Source organism: Caretta caretta, chromosome 9 (assembly GCF_965140235.1).
Source record: "Caretta caretta isolate rCarCar2 chromosome 9, rCarCar1.hap1, whole genome shotgun sequence".
NCBI classification, from domain to species: Eukaryota; Metazoa; Chordata; order Testudines; family Cheloniidae; genus Caretta; species Caretta caretta.
Window position 1 is genome coordinate 90,479,658 of NC_134214.1, and position 12,129 is coordinate 90,491,786.

Genomic DNA, 12,129 nt, shown 5'->3' on the forward strand with positions numbered 1-12,129 from the left:
TCCTGTGATATGAGCATAGAAATAATGATGTTGAAATTAGGGCAGCTTCATGAACTTCAAATGAATAACCAATCTCCAGTGAACAGAGGGAAAACTGATTTTAATTACTATTTTAAACTAACATTTTGGTGTGATAAATGTTTTATGCTTTTGCTATAATATGGAATTAGCTGCTTTCCCTCCCTTTAGTCTTTGGCACCGGCTTTGCCTGCTATCACACACTCCATCAGCTATCTCAGTCTTCAATCTTGTAAAATTATTTCTAAAAGCTGCAGCCAATTTTTAAAGTTTATGGTCCATTTCATAATGGCTTGTAAATTAGCCCTTGCTTCTTTTTAATGATGCGTCCCAGAGGCTTGAATGTACCACCCTGAGATGTATATGCAAGGCCAAAAATTGGACAACTTTATAAGAGGATGATTGTTTTAAAGCCTATTTAGGTCTTTTCCCCCCTTAAATGTTGCACAGATTATGAACAGTAGCCTTCCAGTCCATTTCTGGTAGTGCATTAAGAGCCTGTACATCTATTGCAGATTTATTAATATCCCGTCAGCATAATGCAGACCAAAAGGACTCTGAGCTGCACTAAATCAGAGTGAGACTTAGAAGGAGAAAAAGAGGGCCCCCAGAATGATCTAGACAACAGTCAACAATTCCTAGTTAATTTATTAATTAATATTGATTATTATTATTATTATCATCCCTTAATTGGAAAATAAAATCCAGGGCTGTACATATCTTGTGCTGAATGCAGACTTTTTTACCTAGCTTGTCTCACTGATCCAGCTACCAGTCCTGCAGCAGGTTTACTCATCAGTTTATATTTTGTTAATTTATCTTTTAATACCCCTTTGAGCATGAGGTGAGGTCACTGCAATCAAGCTCTATTAGTGACCTTTCATTTCAGCAGCTTTGCCAGCTTCTGTGCTAGCCAAAGAGTAACTTTCCCAGCAGCTTGAAGGTAAGCTTTTAACAACTCCTTCAAGTACTCCATTGGGAGCCTAGTAATCTTGTATTTGTGCTTCCCTTGGGGACCTAGCCTCCTAGGTATGCACCATGAGCTCCACTTTCTGGGATTGGATTAGTTCATTCACTGCTAAAGCCTTTTTTTTTTTTTTTCTTCCAAGGTGCACAGTTGAACTCCCCCTCCAGTGAAGCCCCATGGGCATATTGAACATTCTAGGAACAAAAAGCACGATAAAGGTTCTGGGTAAAATGTTTAAAAATGCCTAAGTGAATGAAAAGGGTAAGACCTTCACTTTTGAAAATGGGATTTAGGCCCCTAATTCGCTTAATTACTTTTGAAAAGGTCATCCATTGGCTACAGCCTCAAGTTGGTTACTCAAGTTTTCCTCATATAGGATGATCAGTTCTTGGTGTGTTCCCCTAATGTCTGCATCAGTGATTTCTGTCACTGGAATATTTTAGTCTCTTAAAAAGACTGATAAATGATAGCACAGGGGTCTGTGTTCTCTCAGTGACTTCCACAGCAAATCTGCTGAAGGCACCAGTCAAAAGTTTCTTTCCTAACTGCCAGCATGGCAAACTCCTCCTTGGATCTGACAATCAAGCATTGTTCTTTCTACCATATGCAGATTTAGATGTTGCAGAGTTATGTGCAGTAAAGTTCACACTGAGATTTGCCATGACAGCAGGGTCTAAATCCCTTTGTTATACATGTAAAATAAACACTTGTTAGTTGGTATCAAATGTACATCACATCTTCTCAAAGTACAGGTTGAATTTTCTGGGAAGTTAGAGGTAAATTTGTCCAGTGGTTTGAGTTACAAATATAAGTCTACAAACTAAGTTGTCTCCTCCCGCCCCCGGCCGCTGCCGCTGCCGCCAGATTCCTCTGGTTTTGAGAATACAGCCTCTTTGGGTACATGTACTGTATGCACGATCATGTACTGTATGCACAATGAGGCTCCGCCTTCCTACAGGCTTCTAGATGCTATTGTAATATAAATGTTTAACACATGGGTCTTCCTATTTTCTTTTTTCCTGTTGCTGATCCCTCTCATTGCTGTTTCTTAACAGCTGGAGAAATAGACGTCATCTCAAAAAGGTTATGGCAGAAATAAAAAAAGAGCCAGCAAAGGGCAACCAAAATAATTAGAGGCATGGGAGGGCTTTCTTATGAGATTAAACAAGCTTAAGACTACTTAGTTTGGAGAGAAGACTAATAAAAGGAGATATGACAGAGAAATAGATAATAATGAATGGCACAGAGAAGAGCAGTCAGGCACTGCTATTTATCCTCTCCCAATATAAGAAGGGAATACTAAACAAAATTAAAAGGCAACAAGTTTGAAACTGATAAATGAGAAATTTTTTTAACCCAATGCAAAATGAACCTGTGGAATTCACTTCCATATGATTTGATATAGCAGAATACAAAAAGAGATTTGTGGTTTGCAGGAATAATAAGACTATTATCCACAACAGCGCTATATATTTTAGGTTTTAATGTACCATGTCAACCTATTGGTCTATCCCTGGCTCTAAGCATCTTTGTCATACATTAAAAATACAAATCAAAGTAAACCCAGCAACTTCCCTGAACCGGGAAGGAAAACCAAATTGAAACCTATCCCAGCCCTCAACAGTCTCTTCCCTCCCCATATGCAGGAAAACAGAGGTGCTAGCTAGGGTTAATGTTGATAAGGCATTATCAACCCTCATGTTTTAGAACATAAGACCAGTTGGCTGGGGTTCGGAAGACTTAAGCACACTATTACATAATGGGGATTTTAAACTTTCCTTTTAACAGCAATTGCTGTTAGAAAGAGGACACTGGACTAGGAGGATAATTGGTCTGATCTGATATAGTAAATCTTATGTTTTTTTCATCAGTTTGTAGATTACACGATGCATCTATGTAACTGAGTACAACATTTGCAATCGGGATTTAGGTGACACTGTTAAAATGACAAAATACAAGAGGACCCAAATCATATACAGCAATACAAAAGTAATGGAACCACCAAAGCCTGGGGCCTTTGCACTCTGTTTTGACTCCTAAAAGTCCTGTGGCAAGCTTCTGTTCTCAGTTACACCGGTGGAAATCTGTAGTGACTCCAGTCAATGAAGTAACTCTGGATTTAGCATCTGATCCAAAGCCCATCGATATCAATGGGGTTTGGATTGGGCCTTTACCTCAGTTATTGGGATCAGAATCTGGCCATTAACAACAAGCTGCTATCCTTTCTAAATTACACATGTTTAGGAAAGGTGCACGGGCACATGCTAGGTGACTATTTAACACTTATCCAGGTGCTAATGCAATATAAATAATATCTGGTTGCATCATCAATTTTCTGCACAAGGCCAATTAGACACTGCCTTGCTGAGTGCTCAAGGAGTGGAAGGCTCATGCACTGTAAATGAGCTTCCTGCCTCTTGGATTCTTGAGACTTCACTGAGTTTTTGGAGACTGTGGATCAGTTGCATTTAGGGTATCTTTTTTAAAAAAGCATAGAGCCAATTATTCCCTCCCCCACCCCGTCCATTCTTGAACTTCATTTCAAGAAAGTTATTCACTCTTAACACAGATAATTGTATGACTTCCTTATGGTATTGCATATAGCCTTGTCCAGCTGCTTCAGGTAAATGTTATTTACAGATGGCCAAAAAAGACTGGATTATATTAATTTGCCAAAAATGACCTCCTTTTTTTTTTGCTCTTGGCAGAAGGTTTTCTACTTTATTTTAATGACTATATCATAGAATCATAGAATATCAGGGTTGGAAGGGACCTCAGGAGGTCTAGTCCAACACCCTGCTCAAAGCAGGACCAATCCCCAATTTTTGCCCTAGATCCCAAATGGCCCCCTCCAGGATTGAACTCACAACCCTGGGTTTAGCAGGTCAATGCTCAAACCACTGAGCTACCCCTCCCCCCAAAGGCATCATGCACATACCTGAAGGAGATCAACTGCTTGTTTATCCCTGTTTTGCATGTACCTGATTAATGGAATCTAACCCCTCCGGCAACATAAGAACTAGGAGTGTGATTCCCACTTCGTGTAGAAATACCTGCACTATTAAAAATAGCAGTGTGCAGTCAGCATAGCATGGGCGAGGGCTTGAGCTAACCACCCAAGTACGTACCCGGGGGCCCAGGTGAGTACGTACTCAGGTAGGTAGTGCGAGCTGCCACCCGGGCTACCCTGGCTATGATGCTCAAGCTAGCACGGGTGCATCTACGTGAGCTAGGAGTCGCACCTCCCAGCTTGGCTGTAGACATGCCCGAGGGGGCAGTCCTGTAGTCCCTAAGGAGTTTATAGCAGGAAAAGAATTCTGCTGGTGAGATGTAGTGTAATACTTTGTGGCACAGTCTCCTAAAAGCAGTAGTGGAACCCTGTTGCTTTTAGACCTCTGAACCTCAGCTGGCCAGTGTACCAAAATGAAGCATCCCCTGCTAGCAGGAGGTGGACTAGATAACCTAATAGGCCTCTTCGGTCTCATTTCTGTGGAAATGAAGTCCCTGGGAGTGTTGCCAGCGTAAGGACTGTAGGGTTTGGACAAACTGGATAGGGTTGCGATGATGGGGGAGCTTAGTGCATGTACGTATGCCATTGTGGAATCCACAGAAGACTAAAGGGCCAGCTTGTGTGAACTCGCATAGTTCCATTGCCTTTTGCTGTAGGCTAGTTGAGGAGTGGTGCCTACCTGACTCTTCAGCAGCTGGTATCTTACTACTCAGCCACCGCCTCTACACTGCTGGGCATTGATTTCATAGAGGTGCTTTGTAGGGGTGGGTTTTCTTCACTTACTAGAGATACAGTTGACTTGGTTCTCCTCACTGATTTCTACAGTCGTGTAATTCCACTACTGTTGGTTTACTCCAGTCCAGGTGGGGAAGTGGGCCCCAGGGGAGTAATTAGTAGTATCGGAGAGATCTCCAAGGCACTTTCACTGAATAAAGGCTGAGTCCCTCAGTTGCTTCATCCTCAGAAAGGCCTAACAACCTGAAAAGCTTCAAACTGTAAAGTTCATTCCCAGTCCTTAGAAATGGAAGGAACAATGAAAATTCACCTTTTAGTTAGTGGAAACCCTCTGGAAGAAAATGGATCTTTCATACAGCAGAAAATGTTAACTGCTTTTAGCCTTGCACAACTCAAAAGACTAGATTCTACTCAGACTTATATATGCACTGAGACCAAGCAAGGAAAACGCAACCCACACAGGAATTTTCATGAAGGTATGAAGATGTGAAAAGAAGACTCTGAAGACTCAGTGTAATCTTACAGACACATTTTGTAGCCAATTTTGAAGGCATTAATCCCCTGGTAGCAATTAAAGTTGGGCAAATATACTTGTAGAAGCCCTTCAGCACATATCAGGACTGAAGGACAGAAATGAAGAAAAAATTAGCTCCATAAACAAGAAGGGAGAGGAAATCAACAAGGCTTCTACAATGGCTGTGCTATTAAATTGCTTTTCTTTAACGTGAAAAATAAAGAGGTGGCATGTGAGCAACTAGGAAGTAATGAAAACTACGTCAATATCGGTGTTGATGAAAAGCAGGCAAGGAGCCCTTGGAGAGAGAAATTAATACATACAGATCAGCTGTTCTGGATATTCTGCATTACAGGGTCTTATGGGAATTAACTAATAAACTTACTATGAACCACTGGCAATTATTATACCTGACAATGACCATCTGGGTATGCACCAAGTTGTCTTCTCAGCATTCAGCCTCACGCTTGTAACATGACCGTGGAGAAGTACAGAAGTTGGGGGTGAGGTGGAAATGTGAACAGAAAGGGGGGAAAAAAAGCTTTCAAATATGCAGAACTCTTTCGGCATCTGGTTTTTCCTCTCACTCCAGTGTAACTCTCTTGTCTTCAGGGGAGCTACTCCTGAGAACGAGGAGTGGGAGCTTTTTAAATTTCAGAGTCTAACACGCTCTCACTCAAATCAGTGGCACATAGTACGCTCAGCAGCTGATCAGAGGCACTCCTACAGTATAGATTACTATACATCTGCTGGAACTTAAATTTATTAGCAAGCAGCTCTATAGTCAGAGGCTGGGACAGGTGACCGCCAACATTGTTTCACAGAGAAGGTTTGTGTGGGTGTAAGTAGCATTGTTGTTCTACTCATTATGGCTCCGCGGTGGTATACAGAGCCAATGAGGGGAGGCAGTGTAGAGCTGCATCACCGCAGCAGAAGATCCTAGAGGCATATGAGAGCAGAGGCAAGCCCAGTGGGTTTGATCCTGTGAGGAGCCAAGCACTCTGGCTCAGTATCAGAAAAGTGCTTAAGCACATGCTTACAGGCAAGCATATGCTTAAGGGTTTTGCAGGATCAGGGCCCAATGAAGCTCAGACACTTTGCAGCCTCTTCAAGGTTGGCCGTGCACTCTTCCCATGAGTGAGCCTTTTAACTGCAAAAAGTTTTTTTTTTTTTTTTTTTTTTAAGTACATCAGAAGCAGGAAGCCTGCTAAAACAATCAGTGGGGCCCCTGGATAACTGAGATGCTAAAGGAGCACTCGGGGATGATAGTTTCATTCCGGAGAAACTAAATGAATTCTTTGCATTGCTCTTCACAGCTGAGGATGTGAGGAAGATTCCCAAACCTGAGCCCAGGGCTGTCCCTAGGGGTGTGCAGGGCCCAGGGCGGCAGTGACGAATTCGTCTCTTCTGGGACCGACTACACCGGCCAATCACACTGGCCTGTGGGGCCCCACAAAGCGCAGGACCCAGAGTGATCACTCCAATTCGCCCTACCCAAGGGATGGCTCTGCCTGAGCCATTCTTTTTAGCAGGGCTGGCTCTACCGTTTTTGCAGCAGTGGAAAAAACCTGTCGCCGAATTGCCGCCGTGGATGGCAGGGGGGAGAGAAGCGGCTGCTGAATTGCCGCCGTGGATGGCGGAACGGAAAAGCTGCCGCCGAATTGCCGCCACCGGGGAAACTCTGCTGCCCCTTTCTGACCGCCGCCCCAAGCACCTGCTCGGAACGCTGGTGCCTGGAGCCGGCCCTGCTTTTTAGGAAACAAATCTGAGGAACTGTCCCAAATTGAGGTGTCATTAGAGGAGGTTTGGGAACAAACTGAGAAATTAAACAGTAATAAGTCATCAGGACCAGCTGGTATTCACCCAAGAGTTCTGAAGGAACTCAGATGTGAAATGGCAGAACTATTCACCGTGGTGTGTAAGCTGTCGTTAAATCAGCTTCTCTACCAGGTGACTGGAGGATCGCTAATGTGACGCCAATTTTTAAAAAAGGCTCCAGAGGCGATCCTGGCAATTACAGGCCAGTAAGCCTGAGTTCAGTACCAGCCAAACTGGTTGAAACTCTAGTAAAGAACAGAATTATCAGACACATGGATGAATACAATTTGTTGGGGAAGAGTCAATATGGCTTGTGTAAAGGGAAATCATGCCTCGCCAATCTACTCGAGTTCTTGGAGGCGGTCAACAAGCATGTAGAAAAGGGGGATCCAGTGGATATAGTGTACTTAGATTTTCAGAAAGCCTCTGACCATAGCCCCACCTGCTCTAGGAGGTTAGCGCTGGCTGCTAGACTTGAGGTCCTTGGGCTCACTGGCATGCAAGGCCTATGATTGCACCTGGCCTCTGGTTGCATGCAAGGCAGGAAGGCTCCTTGCTGCTGCTCCCTACTCTGCAGGCGCTGTGCACAGTTTTGCTCAAAACCTAGAGCTGTGGTTCCTGTGGGCTTTGCAGGGTTGGGACACAGATCCAGGAGAAGGCGTTTTAGTGTGCAGGGAAGCAAAGCTTTGCTTCATCCTTGCGTAGAGGAGCAGCTTGTCACGGTTACAGGACTAGTTGTACTTTTGACCCCCTCTCTAGTCTCTCTGAGTGCAACCACTCAGGATTTAGCCCTTTTGTCTTCATCTGTCCTAGGGTGGAATCCCACAATTCTCCTACTTCTAGATTGGGGCTTTGACTTCAGCTCACTGAATCCCAGCCAACATTCCCCCTAAGCTGCGCACATGTGCAGCCATGCAGCAATTGGGTACCTACCGTGCATCTCGCTTGGCTGGAAGTGTGGCTGGCACCCAGGCCCTTAAGCAGCCAGAGGTTGCAGCATCTCTGGGTGCTGGGGACTGGCAGGAAGCCTTGAGCCAGCCGGGAGGGGTGAGGATGCCAGCTCTGGAGGGAGTATGGCCAGCAACTGGGTCCTGCTGGGCCCTTCTTCTGGAACCTGATGCCATGGAAAATCTCAAGCCAGCAGGGAAGGCTAAGGAGTGAGGTTGGGAGGTAGGGGTCAGGGGCACAACTTAGGGAGGGCAGGGAGGCTGTTCAGAGGCTGGTGGTACTGAACATAAGAATGGCCATACTGGGTCAGACCAAAGGTCTATCTAGCCCAGTATCCTGTCTTCCAACAGTGGCCAATGCCAGGTGCCCCAGAGGGAATGAACAGAACAAGTAATCATCAAGTGATCCATCCCCTGGCACCCATTCCCAGCTTCTGGCAAACAGAGGCTAGAGACATCATCCCTGCCCAACCTGGCTAATAGCCATTGATAGACCTATCCTCCTTGAGCTTATCTAGTTCCTTTTCGAACCCTGTTATAGTCTTGGCCTTCACCACATCCTCTGGCAAGGAAATGAGCCCCTGGCAGAGAACCATGGAAGAGGGGAGCCCATGCTACTGCTGAGGTAGGGGTGTCTGCTCTGTGTGATTCTCTCCAGGCTGCGCTGGCAACTCCCTCCGGGGGACCCGAGGTGGGGAGGGACTGGCTGTGGGACAGAGAGGGACAGACCCTAAAATCCTTTCTCCCAAGGAAGATGCAAGCCTGCAGGGAGGGGTAAGGAGTTGGGTGGGGGGAGGCAGGGGCTCTTGGAAGGGGACAGTAGGGGGATCCCTCAAAGGCTGAATCTCCTGGGAGGAGATGGGTGTATGGGCTCATGGGGAGGGAGGGGGAAAGTTGGGGACTTCTGAGTTTCTGACTATTGTGTGGCTTTTAACACTCCAACTCTGGAAAGTTGACAGGCATTCAACTCACTGTTGTGTGATCCATGTGTATATGTATTGCTGACATGTCACTGTACTGCTTTGAAAAGTGTAAGCTTGCCACAGGGCAAATATGTAGTGCTGGGTGGAGTTGGTAGCCCACTCAGAACAAACAAATTTTAGAGGGAATGCTGGTCCCAAATGTGATGTTTCAGCAGGTCCAATTGGGCTCACCACCTGCAAGTCTTTCCTTTGGGAGCTGTGACCAGAGGTTGAGGCTGTGACCAGACAGCTTTCTTAGAACCAAGTATTGTTTAATCTTAATGCTACAAATACAGCAAAGCATAAGAGAGAAGGACTTTAAAACACTCTATATGCATGTCTCTCACCTCAACTTCCAGGGATAAGGCCCAGCTGCCTTTGACCCCCTCCACAAGGCCTGTCTCTGAGTCAGCCTGTTCCTTTTGAACAGTCCCTGACCACCACTTCCCCCTCCTTGAATGTTGCTTATACACCCAAAACCCTTTGGCTTAAGTTGTAGATGCAAAGGAACCTGTGAAGGCCTCCAACCTCTGCCAGACTGGTCTGTTGAGCTTGATAGCAGGTCAGAGAGAGGACGTCAAAGAAAACAGGTCTAGTATTGTCCCTTGTGTGGGTAAATGGTGGCTAGCTGAAGCTCTTGTCTTTCCTGTATAAGTGGAATTAACCCCTTGTAATCCTACAGTGAACTTTTACTTCAGCCAAACAGAACATATATTGACATTACATAACTCTCTCTCTCTTAGCCTTTGCCCCATCTCCCGCTCCCTGTTGCTTTGAGTAATTTTTCTTTCCCTGTGCATGTTGCTTGTCTGCAGGGACAAGAGTGCATCTGTTTGCTGGAATTCTTCAGTAAATCAAACATTTACTTTCCCCACCTCTTATTCATGTTTTGAGCTGCCACAATGTTCAGTTTGAAGCAGAATAAAAGCCCTTTTAAATAGGAAACTCCTGGAAGTAGCCACTTTACTAGAGACCTAATGTCAAGGTATGGTACTCCTAGCAATCTTGACAGGGGCTATTTAAAACAGTTATCTACTGTGTATTTTAATGGCAGGAACATAATTCAAACAGCTGAATGCATACCTTGAAAACTGCTTCAGCAGTTTATTCTGCAGTTCCCCCATCCCTTTCCCCAGTCAACCTTGATCTGATCTTTTGGGAACACAGACTATTGTGTTCACAACCATTTATGGATCACTTTTCAGTTTGAGTCAAGGCTCAGCTTTGCACTGCCAGCTACAGTATATGAAATTAGAGCAAAGTCTTGTGAGAATAAGCATGTTTGAAAGGGCACAAAAACATATTCAAGGATAATAAAATTCTTTGCTTGTCATCGAAGGAAAGCATTATTTCTAATACTGGTTTAACACTCCTGCCAGGCATTGTCTCGGCAAAAAGGGTTGAATTCAATTATCCAAGGTTCCTTCCAGAAACTTAAGAAATAGCACTGGCTTGAGGCCCCACCCAAAAAGCTGGAAAACTAAATTACCTCCCACGGGCATTCTTGATAGGCAACATTTCCCCACTTAGCAAAAAGTTTAAAACAAGGAAAACTTTATTAGGGGATAAAGAGGGCACAAAATAAACATGTGGAAGCCAGCAATAATAAAGGAACTGTGTAAATGTGTGACTCCCACTCCAGCGGGGGTCTTGGCAATAGTCTTACACTGAGAGAGGAGGACTGCAATACATCTCCTGCAATAGCTACTTTCTTTGCTGTGCCTTCACTCGCTGTTTGTTGTCCAGGATTGGTGGAGACCAGAGTTCAGGCAAGTCTATTTCTAGCCACTGGAGAAGTGCTGTCTGGCTTGCTCCAGGGGGCTCTATCATCTAGTCTTTTATTAATAGCTGGACGGGGGGGCCCTTACAGGAGTTCTTCAGCTATGCCATTACACTCTGTGGCTTCAGCAAAAGCCCGTCAGCACAGCTACTTGCCTCTGCATGGCTGCCCCCTCTGTGCCATCACCCACCTTGAAGTTACCTGTTCGCCTGGAGCTCTGATGCATCTCTGGGCTGCTCTTCTCCCTGTTCGCCAACAGGTGTCAATAGCTAGCTTCCTATTCCCTAAATTACCGTGCCACTGGACAAACACGGGCCAAGCTCCTGCTTAAGACCTCATGAGATGCTTCAGTAAAGACAGGAGTAGGAGTTACTTGTTAAAGTCAACAGTGCTCTGTGGTCTAGTAAGTATGTCGGCTATCTGACTGCTCCAGTAATGTGCATTCCCCAAAACAATCGGTCAGTTAAATCAAAAGAGAAAGTGAACGTTTCTGGTCTACTGAGACTCTTGAATACTGTTGACTTTTGAATGGTGGCAACTGTATCGTGGAACTGGAAGAGATGCCTTAATCAAGCCCTGGGCATGTTTGGCAGAGTCTGCTCAGATGAGGCTTCCCAGATATGGAATAGTGTGTGAGGGACTGAAGGGTGGGTGGAGGTGGGTGTCTATAATAAGCTTGAACAGTGTATTTATCTGCACTGTGTCTGATTTGTGGCAGGGAACCACGTACACCAGCTGGAGAAGTGTAACAGTGTGTGTTTAAATATTAGCTTTAGAAGAGGTTTTCTCTTTCAGACAGTAATATGTAGCTCTAATATATTTGGCATTTCAAAGTACTGGTTTTTTTTTTATTAGGGAAGAAATGTTCCAATTCAAAATACACTGAACACATTCTTGCAGAAATTCAAGCCACTTTTAGGATATTAAAATGTTATCATAAGGTAAAAGCTCTGGAGATCAAAAGTGTTTCTTGAAGCCATTAGCTCCAGTTCCACTGACTTATTTTAAGTTTTTTTTCTCGCTGGGAACATTAATTGTGGTACAGAAAACACTGAAAGGTTGAATGACAAGGCTGGCTTAAGCATACTGGAAAAAATAAAATGTCAATAACTAAAACCTCTCCATTTAAACTTTGAATGACAGATTACAGCAGTAAATGAGTAGGATTTAAACACTTTTCTTCCCAGATGTCCTAGATGATGGGAATTAAATGCATAACGGTGATGGTTTTAAAATGTCATACCTCAAAAAAATAATGCTATGAAATTTTGAGGACTCAAAGCAGCTAAGGATGGAATAGGGAAATGGATTTCTAACAGACAAGACTTTTGTTTAGTCAACATGAAATACTGCCAATACGTTTGACACTTCTGTAAAA

At 44.3% G+C, this 12,129-nt stretch overlaps 1 long non-coding RNA gene across 1 annotated transcript in view; it reads left to right on the plus strand.

Annotated features, from left to right (window-relative positions):
* Window positions 1-12,129, plus strand: part of LOC142073301 (uncharacterized) — a 113,952-nt gene that overhangs the window by 97,290 nt on the left and 4,533 nt on the right. The gene's annotated exons all lie outside the window — the stretch shown is intronic.